The 14,495-nt window shown below is 36.3% G+C and overlaps 1 pseudogene; it reads left to right on the top strand.

Moving 5' to 3' along the window:
• Positions 1 to 7,018: 7,018 nt before the first annotated feature.
• On the top strand, positions 7,019 to 7,673 carry LOC102862608 (annotated as a pseudogene).
• Positions 7,674 to 14,495: the final 6,822 nt, after the last annotated feature.

Genomic DNA, 14,495 nt, shown 5'->3' with positions numbered 1-14,495 from the left:
ATGCAATTTTTATAAACCTGAAATTATTTTCTGTAGTTTTACTTTGTAAAATCCCTTTTGCTATGATTATTAAAAGTACCTTCTAGCATTATATAAAATAAGAGAAAATCCTTTTACAATTTTATGTTTGACAAATGTTATGCATTACTTAGTTTATTACTAGTCTGCTTTGAATATATTTTACAAATATTTATATTTAGGTAAGTGAATGAAAATGCTTTGAGTAGGGTTCAGTCACTTGCAAATAATATTATGCAGGTAGAAACAACTGATAAGGTTGTGCCTTACTAAGAAAATTTAGAAATGTGAGATAGACCATTAGAGCACATAATCCATCTCTCCATATTTCCCCCCTCAACTTCAAAGTTGTAGTTTTAGATATTGTTGAGTAGAGCACAAATCACAGAGACCCAATCTTCACAATCTCTGACACACTCAAGCCCATTGCCTCAGTCACCATATCAACCAACTTCTGGTTGAGACTCTTCTTGTCCTTCACTGATCTGCCATCTTCCCAATCAAAAATGTCCCTCTCCAAGGAATAATCTTCCCCAGAAACATGTTCAAAGTATTTGAGATGAAGTCTGATCGTCCTTGCCTCCAAGGAGTACTCTGGTTGCACCTTCTCTAAAACATATTTGTTCTTTTGACAGTTCTAGGGGTCTTCAGCACTCTTCTCCAACACTACAATCAAAAGTATCCTTCTTCTGTCATCCTTATTCATTGTCTAACTTTCAGATGCATCTGATGGAAAAGACCAAGGCCTGAATCAGACACACCTTTAACCTCGAACTGATATCATTATTCCTCAATAATTTGAAAATGTCCTTGACTACAGATTTCCTAGTGCAATACATCTAACCTCCTAACTGTTGGTACTAAGTGTATTGACTGAAAATCCAAGCAAGACGAAATCATTGACAACCTTAATCCTTTCTCATCCATCATAATGTGGTCTATCTGTCCAGCGGTGAGGGCTTTTGGTTTTGTGACACTGAGATTCAATTAATATTGAAGGCTGCAGTGTTTAACCTTCTGCAGGAAGTGCTTCAAGACCTCCTCATTTTCAGCAAGCAAAGTTGTGTCATCTGCATAACAAAGGTTCTTTTACATTTAAAATTTAGCTTCTATTTTTCTTCAGATATTCTCATCCACTTCAAAATAGTGATATTTTTATTCTTTTTAGCTATGTGTCATACTTTCAGATAGATCAATACTATTTTCATATTTTTAACCTTGGAAATTTTAATATCAAAGCTTAATGAGATCCCTGCTCCTCTCTTTCTCACAATTCTCTAATGGACATCAGAGACTGAAGGTTGATGAAAAGTAGCTAATCTGGGACCAGTTCCAAATTCCTGGCAGCTTTTAGCTCTGTCTTCTCTCAGAACTCGACTGTCTCTCTCTCTCTCTCAGGAGCTGTTTGCCTTTCAGATACTGTGTCTTTTTCTCTTAATTCATTGCTTTTACCTCTTTCTGAAGCCTCCACATACTGTTCTCTTAGGAATGATTCTTTCCAGAGTCAGTCTCTGTTTAACAAGACTTATTTACTTACCTCCAATGTCTTTACTGCTTCTCAAACTCTTTTTTGTAATTTTTTTTATCCCTGATATGACTTGTATTTCTCTTTTTGAAACCTGAGGCAAGTTCCATTTATGACATGATATAAAGACACATTCTTGTATTCCTCCCTGAGTTAACCTGCTAGAAGCAAGAGTTAAAGTTGTGGAATTTACTTTATGTCACCTCTTCCACAAAGTTGCCATATGATTGAGTTGTCACTTTTTAGACAATGAGAATTACTGTAAGAAAACCTAGATTGGCAAACACTTGGCTTCTAACAAAAAGGTCTGAATTTTTAATCCACTCAGATATTTCAAAAGGAACAAAATAAAAAAAACAAAAAAGCTGACAGCATGCTTCCAAAGAGTAAATCATTAAAAACTTTATAGAGTTCAGCCTGATTGATACTCATGGAGCTAAAATGAATCAGACTTGACTTGATGGAAATTTGTTTTTAATAATGATGAAGAAAATTTGATAGTGACAGAAAATATTAATTTATTTTATAAGATGCTTAAGTGTTAAAAAAACAAACATTCTGGGGCAATGACAACCTTTTTCTTCAACAAATGGTACTGGCAAAACTGGACTGCTACCAACATAAAGCTGAAACAAGATCCACATCTCATATCATACACAAAAATCACCTCAAGTGGATCAAAGACCTCAGAGTAAAGCCCAAAACCATAAAGTTCATCAGAGAAAAACTGGGATCAAGTTTAGACAGCCTAGTCTATGGTATAAAGAGATGCCAAATACAGTCAGAAATGCATAATCTGGAAAGGAGGAAATGGATTACTGAGACTTTCTAAAGATTAAACACCTGTGTGCATCAAAAACTTTTTCCAACAGAGTGAAATGAAAATCTACTGACTCAGAAAAAAAATCGTCTGGCAAAATCATTTCAGACAAAGGTCTCATGTCAAAAGTTTACAGAATTCTACAGAGCCTCAACAAGAAAAAGGCTGATAACAAAATTACAAAATGGGCAAAAGACATGGAAAGAGTTTTCACAGAGGAAGATATTTGGATGGTCAACAGACACGTGAAGAAATGCTCAGAATCACTGGCAAAAAGAGAGATGCAAAATAAAACAACGAGATACCATCTTACTCCAGTAGCAGTGGAAAAGTTTAATAGTACAGCAGGTAATACTTGCTAGAATGCGGCAAGGTAGGAACTCTTATACATTACTGGTGTGATTTTAAAATGGTACAACCACTCTGGAAGGGGGTTTGGTGTTTCCTCAAAAAGCTGAACAAAGAAATTCCATCTGCCCTAACTATTCCACTTCTTGGAATATATCACAAATGTGAACTGAAGCAGAAATGGAAACTTGTACACCAACATTCACAGCAGCATTGGTGATCATCGCAAGGTCATGGAAACAGTTCAAATGTCCAACCACAATCAAACTGATTGAAAAATTATGGTACATTCACATGATGGAATACTATGCGGCATATAGCAGCAATTATTTTGTAAATTACAACCTAACTTGGGAGGGACTACAGAGTATTATGCTAAGTGAACTAACTCTGTGTCATGAAGACAAATACTATGTAAGACCATTATTGTAGAACATGTATGAGGATCCAAGCAGGGGGTAGAGGAGAGAACAGAGGGTTGAGGTTGGGCAGGGCAGGGGTGGCGTGGAGGAGTGGATAATCATAGGGTCGCACAACATTTGATGGGTGGAGGGATGATGGATGAATAAAGAAAAGGGGAAAGATCCCATGCGATAAACAATGTATACAAACTTTGTTAGTAAACCAGTATAAAATACAAATTTTATTCAAAAAAATACATTCTGGAACAAATTTATTGTCCTTTGCAACTTTTTTTAAAAGTCAAGTAATTATGCTGATGTTATTATATGAGACAAAAAAAAAAATCCTCTCTCCATACCTACTCAATCTGCATGCTAAGCAAATCATTAAAGAAGCTGGACTTTATGAAGAGGAGTGTGGTGTTAGGGTTGGAGGAAGGCTCATCAACAACCTGTGTTATACAAATAACAAAACCTTGCTTGATGAACCACTTACTATAGAGGATCAAGGACTACAACCTTCAACATGGATTATATCTAAATGTTAAGAAAGCAAAATTCCTTACCTTTGTGCCAATAGACATCATGATAGATAAAAACTTAACTTGTCAATTTCATCTTACTTTGATCCATGAGTCAGCACCCTTGATATGAGTCAAGAAATTGAGAGACATATAGAATTAGGAAAGTCTGCTGTTAAGGACTTTGCCAAAATCTCAAAGAACAATGATATTAGTTTAAAGACTAAGGTGCATCTGATTCAAACCCCAGTCTTTTCAATCATCTGTTATGCTTTTCTGAGCTGGACAATGAATAAGAATTGATAGGAAAAGTAACACATTTGAGTTGTGGCTTTAGAAAAGTGTGCTGAATTTCCCATAGACTGCAAGAAACACAAATAGATAGGTCTTAGAGAAAATTAAATCACAATGTTCTTTGATGGCAAAAATTATGAAACTTCATTTCACATATTTCAGACATGTTATTAGGAAAGGTTATTTCTTAGAGGAACACCATGCTTGGAAATGTGGAGGGTCAGCTAAGGAGAGGAAGACCCTTAAGAAGATGAATTGATACAATATTTATGGCAATGGACTCAAATGTGTTGAGGGAAATAAAGATGTCACAGGATAGGACAGAGTTCAGATGTGCTGTTCACAGAGTCACTATGAGTCATACTCTATGCAATTGCACTTAATGACATCAACAAGCTAAGACTACCCACCCAGGTAACTGTGACCTCAGAATTACTTGAGGTAAACATAATTCATTAGCTAAAGTCTTTGAGGTAAATTGAGAATTCTTTGAGGTAAAACGCAATTCATTTGCTAAAACCTCTAATTTTGTGTCTGGTAGACTATGAAAAGGCATGGGATTGTGTGGATCATGACAAATTATGGCTAACCTTGAGGAAAATGGAAATCTCCAAACACTTGATTGTGCTTATGCGAAACCTATACTTAGACCAGGAAGCAGTCTCTAGAACAGAGCAGGAAAACACTACATGGTTCAAAATCAGAAAAGGAGTGTGTCAGGGATGCATCCTGTCTCCACACCTTATCAATATATATGCAGAACTGATCATTTGGAAAGCACGGTCTTTATAAAGAGGAATGTGTTATAAGGATTAGAGAAAGACTCATCAACAACCTATGATATGCAGATGGCATAGCCTTGCCTGCTAGAACTGAAGAGGAACTGAAGCGCTTGCTGCAGAAGGTCAAGGACTATAGTCTTCAATATGGATTGAAGCTCAACATCAAAAAGACAAAGATTCTCACTACTGGGCCAAATGGCAGCAACATGATGGATAGTGAAGAAATTGAGTTTGTTAAAAATTGCAGCTTGCTTGACTCCACAATCAACACTCTTAACACCAGCAGTCAGGAAATCCAAAGACAAATTGCCTTGGGAATATCTACTATTAGGGACCTCTCCAGAGTGCTAAAGAGTAACAATGTCAGTCTAGATACTAAGGTACACCTAATCCAGGCCATGGTCTTTGTTATTATTTGCTATCCATCAGAGAGTTGGACAATGATTAAGGACGGCAGAAGAAGAATTGATGCCTTTGAGTTGTGGTGCTGGAGAAGAGTCTTGAACATACCATGAACCAACAAGAGAATAAACAGCCCTGTCTTGGAGAAAACAAAACCAGGTTTCTCCTTGGAAGCAAAGATATTGAAGCTCTGTGTCACATACTTTGGGCATGTGGCCAGGAGGGATCAGGCTTGCAGAAGGACAACATGTTGCAGGGTGATGGGACAGCGCAGGAGAGGAAGGTCTCAGATGAGATGGATTGACACAATAACTGGGTTAATGGGAGCAGATGTGTGAGTGTCAGTGAGACTGTCTCGGGATAGGGCAGGGTTCAGAGCTGCAGTCCCTATGAGTCACAGGCAACTCAATGGCATGTAATAAAAGAGTTCAATTAGGGCAGTAATATTTATTAGATTTTTCTTTTTTTTATTTGTTTAATGTGTTTGGTAGTTAGCAAATAATATACATAAACTGTTACACTGAACATTTATCAAATATTTAGGGATTAGAACAGTAATTTTTTTCAACCTGTCCTGTAAATTAAAATTACTCTAAGAAATTATACAATATGACTACCCAAGGAATATGCTATAAAAATTAAATAGAATGCCTGGAGGTAGGACTAAGAATCTCAAAGTATAAAACTGTCATTAAATTAGGATGGATTTAACATTATTTCAGCACAAAGAGTTTCAATTACACAACTGAAATGAGTTAAATAAATGGGATAAACTTTGAGTGCAAGAATATGACAGTTTTTCTTCTTTCTTTGCTCTGAAAGAGTTCTTGTCATATACTGAACATTCACATCGATTTCAGTTACACTCTCTAGATGCAGGTCTCAAAACTCCTTCACTTCAAGTAGGAACAACGTTAGAAACCCCTCCATTGGTTTTGGAAGGCTGTTAATGAGAAGGGAAAAAATTGCTCATCTTTCTCCCTTGAAGACACTGGTGGATTTAAACCACTAGACAAGACTGACATTCCTTTTACATTACACCACATTACTGATTTTTCAAAGTATTATAAAGAAACGTACAAAGAGCTGAAGTTTGGAAAACTAAGAAGGGAAGAACTTGCTTGTCATTTCTCAAGGAGAAATAGCTGGGGGAAAAAAAACACCCAAATTTAAGCCCAAGTTGCAATATTGAGGATGTTACGGGCAAAATTTTGAATGATCCAGGAATCAAGAAAAGACAATGGAGGCAATACACAGTCACTGTACCAAGAAGAACTGACTGACACAGAACCATTTCTGTAGTAACATATGACCAGGAAGCAATGTAATTAAGAGATTCAAGCTGCTCTGAAGGCATTGTCAAAATTATAGCCTTAAGTATCGATGTGATATCAGTGGAAATGTTTGAAATAACACTCTTGGACATCTTCACCATATTGTGTCAGAAAATTAAGACGACAACTACTGGCCAAGTGATTTGAAAAGATTCATACTTGTTCTGCTTCCCATAACAAGTGATCCAACAGAAAGAATTGTCAAACAGTATCATTAATATCACATGCAAGTTTAACCTTGCTGAAGATTATTTTAAAATGGCTAGAACAGTACCTTGGTAGAGAGGTTCCAGAAATACAAGCTGGGTTTAGAAGATGTCTGGGACTAAGAGATGTCATTGCGTATGTCAGATGGATCCTGGTTGAAACAAAGAATACCAGCGGGATGCCTATTTGTGTTTAGAGACTGCGAAGGCATTTGACAGTGTGGATCATAACAAACTGTGGCTAGTACTCAGAAGAATAGGAATCATAGAATACTTAATTGTGCTCATGTTAAACCCAAACCTAGAAGACGAGGCTTTTGTGTGAACAGAGCAAGAGAATGCTGCATGATTTTAAATCAAGAAACATATGCTTGCGCTTTCCAGGCAGCAGGGTTCAGTGAGCATCTCCCAGGACAACTGGCACAAGCGCCGCCAAACTGGGGGCAAGAGAAAGCCCTACCACAAGAAGCAGAAGTCTGAGCTGGGATGCCCGGCTGCCAACACTAAGACTGGGCTCCACCGTGTACACACAGTTCGTGTGAGAGGAGGCAACAAGAAGTACCGTTCCTTAAGACTGGATGTGGGGAACTTCTCCTGGGGCTTTGAATGTTGTTCTCGCAAAACAAGGATAATTGATGTTGCCTACAATTCCTCCAATAATGAGCTGGTCCGAACCAAGACCCTGGTGAGGAACTGTATCGTGCTCATTGACACTGTACAGCCAGTGGTAGGAGTCCCACTGTGTACTTACCCCTGGATCTCAATAAGGAGGCTAAGCTGACCCTGAGGAGGAAGAGATTGTAAACAAAAAGCGATCAAAGAAAATTCAGAAAAAATACGATGAAAGGAAAAGAAGGCAAAACCCAGCAATCTTCTAGAGCAGCATTTACGACAGGGCAAGCTTCTTGCATGTATTGCTTCCAGGTCAGGCCAATGTGGCCGCATGGATGGTTACATGCTAGAGGGAGGGCAAGGAGCTGGAATTCTATCTGAGGAAAATCAAGGCACAGAAAGACAAATAAATCTCCTTTTTCCCATTTTAGCACATGTATCAAAGGTGTTTATTCTAAAAAAAAAAAAAAAGAAACAAAGAAAAAGAAACATAAGCTTGAATCTGCAATCAACAGCCTTGGTACCAGAAGTCACAAAAATCAAAAGGCATGTGGAATTGGTGAAGTGTGCTGTTAAGGACTCTCCAAAGTACTAAGGATCAATGAATTTCATTTAAATTCCAAGGTGCACTTGATTCAAGCCATAATGGAGTATTTCGTGTTGGGTTGTTGTTTTTTAATTTAGTATTGGCTTGTGTACAAAATCCAAATATATTGTGTTTTATTAATGTATATTGTTTCACTCATTCTTTCATTCACATTATTTCATGTGATAATTCCTTTATTTTGTGTTTTATAAAATTAAACACCATTAATCTATGCCCACTATTACCTCTTACTTTCAGATCCCAATTGAGTCTTTCCTAATTCCTTCATCTGCTCCTTCCACCTACCATACTTAGACATCACAGTGATACCCCTGCTACTCATATTCTGCCCTCCTGCACTCTCTCCTTCCCTCTTTCAACTTTTATGCACATATTACTTATTATCCTTCTATTTTTATAATAATCATCTTATGTAGTATTTTTTCTTATGAGATTTAGTTCACTCAGTATAAGCATCTACAAGTTGGCCAATGAATAATGGTAACACAAGAATTGTTACCTTTGAGTTGTGTTATTAGAGAAGAGTTCTAAATATCCCTTGAACTACCAAATGTGTCTTGCAGAAATAAATAAATGTGTCTTGGAGAAACTGCAACCATAGTTCATAGAGTGAACATGGTGAAGCTTATTTCTGGATGTGTTGTTAGAGAGGCCAGTCACTGGAAAAGCACATCATGCTTGGAAAGGGGTAGTGCTGATGCAAGGAAGATCCTCAGTGGGGTGGACTGACAGAGTGACTTTTAATAATGGGCTGAAATAGATCAGAAATGGTGAGGATGGCACAGGATAAGGTAAGGCTCAAATCTGTTGTTCATAAGGTCACTGTCAGTCATGTTCAGCTCAATGACACCTAACAAAAACAACAACAACTTATTCTTTAAATTTACTCTAACTCAATATATATTTATCCATTAAAAATCATGTTAGAGTCTTCTTTAGGTTTCTAAAGAGGAGAAATTGTGTTAAAATTAAAGAGTGTTAGTGGTCTAGTGGTAAAGAGTTATACTGCCAATCCAAAGGTACACATCTTGAAACCACCAGGTGCTCTGTGGGAGAAAGATGGGTAACCTTTTCCTATGTGATTTACTGCCTCTGAAATCCCATTGGAGGGTCTTCTATCAGTGGTTCCTACTTAGCAGTACATTAAAATATCATAACGATATAAATACAGAAATATATATGTGAAGTCTTAAAACCCACTGCTAGATTGATTCCTACTAATAATGACTCTTCATCAGTTTCTTATGGCTATAAATCTTTAAGAAAATAGATTGCCAATCCGTCTTCCATAAAGCCACCTGGGGCTTCAAACTGCTGACCTTCTGCAAACCACACAACATATTATGCTCTATACTACTTGGCTTTGTATATAATATTTTCATTAAAATAATTATTAAATAATTTTTTAAGAAATAATTCTATATAATTACATAATTTATTTGTACATATATAATTATGTATGGGAAATAAATATATGTTATACATAATTGCCCTATGAGGTGGATTGATTCAGTGACTAGGATAATTGGGATGGGAGTGTCAGAGACAGTGCGATTGGCACAGGACAGAGCGGAGTTTAGGGCTGTTGAACATAGGGTCGCTATGAGTCGCAAGTGACTCGACGGCACATAACAACAACAACATATATATATATATAATTATTTCTAAGTGATCATTTAACTGTTATTCTTATGAAATTATTACATATTTTCACCACTCAATTTTTTTAAATAAACACTAAATGTGATATGACTTTTCACTAAAAGTAATTCAATTTATTTCATTCTTTATGTTTTAATATAATAACTGTGTTTTATCATAAGCAATAATTCTCTTTATTTTCCTCAGATATTACCCTATTTCAATCATACATTTGTAGATAATTGAATCATTAGATTTGTTTTTTTTGAAGGTATGATAGATTGTAACTTGCTGTTGTTCTTGTTGTTGTTATGTGCTATTGAGTCACTTGAGACTCATAGCAAAGCTATGTGTAGCAGCTCTGAACCCTGCTCTATCTTGAGTCAACTTTACTGTCTCTGACTAATCTATCCACATTACTCTAGTCACTGAGTCAATCCATCTCATCCAGGGCCTTCCTCTCTTTCACTACCCAGTTTCGCCTCTCTTATAGATCCAACTAATTCCACCTTGATTCTCAGCTATAATTTCACTTTCTGAGTAGTTATTTCTTCACTTTCTACATTGTAGCTTCTATTTAGATTTCAATGTATAAACATTTGACATCATCTTTATATTATGGATTGTAAAAGGAACTTCTTTAAAGCATAAATAGACAGTTTTCTAGTTTTCTATGTCTTCAGCCAGAATTCACCTGACATAAGCAATAATTTGCCTGATTCCATGGTATCTTCTAAATCTTGCTTGAACTTCTGATAGATCCCTATCTATGTACTGTTACAGCCACTTTTTAATGATCTTCAGCAATATTTTTTTCACATATAATACTAATGATATTGTTTGATACTTTTTACATTCTGTTGTATCACTTTTCTAGGAAATGGGAACAAATAGGAGCTTCTTCCAATCCGTTGGCCGGAAAATCGTCCTCCAAATTTCCTGGTGTAGACTGTTGAGTGCATCCAGGGCTGCATCTGTTAATTGAAACTAGTCAGTTAGTATCTCTTTGATTCCTGGGGCCTTATTTTTTGCCAGTGCCATCAATGCAGCTTCCACTTCCTCTTTCATTACCATTTGCTCCTGCTTATATAATACTTCCTGAAATTTTTTCAGTGTCAATCAGTTCTTTTTGGTACTGTCATTCTTTGTCTTCTCTCCATCTTCTTTTGATGCTTTCTGGGTCATTCAATATAGTTTCCATAACATCTTTCAGTATTGAGACTTGTGGCAGAAATTTGTTTATAAGTTCTCTCAGCTTGAAAAATGCAGAATGGTTCTTCCCTATTTATTCTCCAACTCCATCTCTCTGACCATTCCATTATAATACTTTGCTTTGTCTTCTTAAGCTGACACTTGAAATCTTTCTTTTGTTCAGCTTTCACTTTGGCATGGTTTCCAACTGTTTTGGCTTCTCAACCCTTTAGTGCAATAGTTAGTCTTTTTGGAGCAATTTTTTTTTTTTTTTGTTCAAAGGGAGAAGGACTTAAAGTACTTGTTGCAGAGGATCAGAGAATACACCCTTCAGTCTGCATTGCATCTCAATGTCAAGAAGACAAAGATTCTTAGCAATAGACCAATAAGGCAATATCATGATAGAAGAAAAGATTGAAACTGTCAACAACTTCATCTTACTTGGATTCACAATTAGTACACTTGGTACTTGCAAACAGGGAATCAGGAGATGTACTGTGCTTGGAAAGTCTGCAGTTAGGGGCTGCTCAAAACTATTGAAGAGTAATAATGTCAGTTTGAGAACCAAGGTGTCTCTCATTTAGATCATGGTCTTTCCAATCACATGCTATGCATGTGAGAGCTGAACAATGAATAAGGACAACAAGAAAATTGATGCCTTTGAACTGAGGTGCTGGAGAATAGCGTTGAACATGGACTACTAAAAGAATAACATTAAATCTTGAAAAGATTGCTGCCAGAGTGCATCTTTGGAGGCAAAGATGATGAGGTTTCACCTCACATACTTCAGGCTTGTTGTTAGGAGGTGCTGTTCCTTGGAGAATAACATGATGCTCAGAAATGTGCAAAGTCAGTGAAGGAGAGGAAGAGCCTTGGCCAGGTGGATTGACATGGTGACTGTCACAATGGTTCTAGTGTGTCAGGAAGTTTGAGGATGGCACAGGATAGGACATGGTTCAGATTTTTTGTTCATAGTGTTGTATGGTTCAGACTCGACAATACATTATCACTATTTATCTACCCTGTTTATAGCTAGTGCCCAAATATTTAGTGAAGTTCTTATAAAATAATATACACCCAATGAATATTTGCTGAATTAATATTAAGTGCTATTGGTTTTTGTTGTTGAGTACAAAAATTCAGAAACCTATAGCTGACCCTCCAATGGGCTTTAAGACGCAGTTAATCACACAGGAGAAGACTGCCCATCCTTCTCCCTCAGAACAGCTTGGAGATTCCAACTATGTGCCTTTATGATTGCAGTTCAGCTTCTTACTATTAGGCCACCAGATTATCTTTTCAAAATTAGAAATCAACTTCCATTATTTTTCAATATTCCTATATTTATTTATAGACATATATTGGCAACACTACTTTGTTTCTGAAATAATAATAATAATAAAATTATAACTATATTATTAGCTTTTTACCTTATCTTAACAAAGGTTTTTCAGGTCTGAGTTCACTAAAAAGGCCAGAATGACTCAATGACTCACTACAATCAGAAATAATAAAAGTAAATAGTGTCCTGACTCCTAATCTATTTTGGTATGTGCTTGTTTACTGCCTTTGATTACATTTTGTTTCAGTTAGGAATACTGAGCAGGTCTGAAAAAGTAGATGTGTACATACTTTTTAAATTAAGCTTAAAAAAGAATGGGCAGAATAGTTCTTTCTCAGGGGTCAACTGGATTTGAGGGAAAAACAACTGTTTTAAATCTACTCAGACATTCTAAACCTGCAGTTAAGTCCTGGAAAATTTTAGAGTTAATCTGCAACTGCCTTAAATTACTCTAGAGAGGCTCATGCACTCTGTGGTAGGCTATGAATGTGTGCAGCAACCTCTCAGTGTCCACAGAGGGGGAAGCACAGAAATTCCCACAGCAACACAGACAGCAAAGAAAAGTGCTGATCCTCTAGGTCATGGGCTGAAAGTGCTGAGTTTGTGTCAGAGGAAGTCTATACTCTAAGGCTCACCTGCAACTCCATATAATGACCCTGACTAACCCTAAAGGGATGTTTGTCTTTAATTCATTATTACTTTCTTAAATCTGTATTTCCTATAATATACTTTACCTACATATCACTGTACTACATCAGAATGAAATTCTTTTTAAAACTGCAATCAGAATAATTTAATAAAATTATTTTATCTCTATACATGTTAATAGTTATCCTTTTTTAAATCCTTTTTTCCATTGTGAGAAATAAAAAAAAATAGATTAGTAGAAACTAAATTTAAGTATAATATCACTTCTGCAATCTCACAATAGCAGACTAGACATTCTGAAAGCAGATTAGTCACTCTGCTTTCACCTGAAAATAGAGCCAGACCTGGATGCATTGTAATAAGCCTGTTTCTCTAACCCATTGTTTGACTACCCATTAATTAGGTAATTGCTGTTGTTAGGTGTTGTCCAGTCAAGTGGAACTCATTGCGACCCCTATGGACAATAGATTTGATTCCTGTCCTATCCTGTGTCATCTTTGCCTTTGCTGATATACTGCCTATTGCTGCAGTCACCATGCCAATCCATTCCATGGGAGTCTTACTCTCTTTCATTGACCATCCACATTTCCATGAATGATAAACCTTTCTAAGGGATGTCCAAAGTATGAGAGATGAAGTTAGGTCATCTTTGCCTCCAAAAAGCGCTTTGGCTTCACCTTTTTCAAGACAAATAAGTTAGTACTTTGACAGTTAATGGGATATTCAGTACTCGCTTCCAACACTACAACTCAAAGGCATAAATGCTTCTTCAGTCATCCTTATTCATTTGTTCAGCTCTCTGAAGATTGAAAGTGATTGAAAAGATCATGTCCTGAATCAGGTGCACTTTAGTTCTTCAAACTGATGTCAAACTGCTTATTGTTCTTCAATGATTTGAAGAGGTCCCTGACTGCAGACTTTCCTGGTACAATACAACTCTTTATGTCCTGACTGCTTGTACCAACGGTGTTGATTGTGGATCCAAGTAAGACGAAGCCATTGACAATTTCAGTCTTTTCCCCATCTATCATGATGTTGCTTATCAGTCAAGTGCTGAGAATTCTTGCTTTCTAAATGTTGAAATGCAATCCACATTGAAGGCAGTATTCTTTGATCCTCTGCACCAAGTGCTTCAAGGCCTCCTCACATTCAGCAACAAGATAATGTCATATGGATAATGTAGGATATTGATGAGATTTCTTTTCATCCTGATGTCACATTCTTCATAGAGTGTAACTTCTTGAATAATTTGCACAATATCAAGTTTGAATAGGTATGAAGAGAGGATTCGACCCTGAGGCAAAATTTTAAAAATTTTAAACCTTGTTCTGTTATCACAACAACCTCTTTATCTATGTATAGGGTTTTTTGTTTTGTTTTCTTTTGTTTGGCTGTTGGGTTTGGTTTTTGTTGTTGTTGCTGGTTTTTTGGTTGCGGTTTTTTTTTTTTGTTTTTTTTTGTTTTTTTTTTTAGGTATAGGTTACACATGTGCACAGTTTAGTGTTTTGGATTTCCCATTCTTCTAAATGTTCATCATAATTTGGTATGATCAATGGAGTTAAATATCTTTGCATGATCAGTAAAGCACTAATTGATATTCTTCAGATATGCTTTCCCATTTTTAAATGACCTTCAACATTATTTTGGTTGCATGTGATATTAATGATACTGTTTCATAATTTCCCCATTCTACTGTATCATCTTTTTAAACTTTTTTTATTAAATGTATGTCACACACACACAGAATATTCTTCCCATTTGATTTTTCCTTCCTTCATTCATTGTTGCATGTTTCCCCCTTGC

Source organism: Elephantulus edwardii, unplaced genomic scaffold (genome assembly GCF_000299155.1).
Source record: "Elephantulus edwardii isolate Elephantulus edwardi_28Jun2011 unplaced genomic scaffold, EleEdw1.0 scaffold00179, whole genome shotgun sequence".
In the NCBI taxonomy this organism is placed as follows: domain Eukaryota; kingdom Metazoa; phylum Chordata; class Mammalia; order Macroscelidea; family Macroscelididae; genus Elephantulus; species Elephantulus edwardii.
This window is presented reverse-complemented; position numbering and strand designations above follow the sequence as displayed.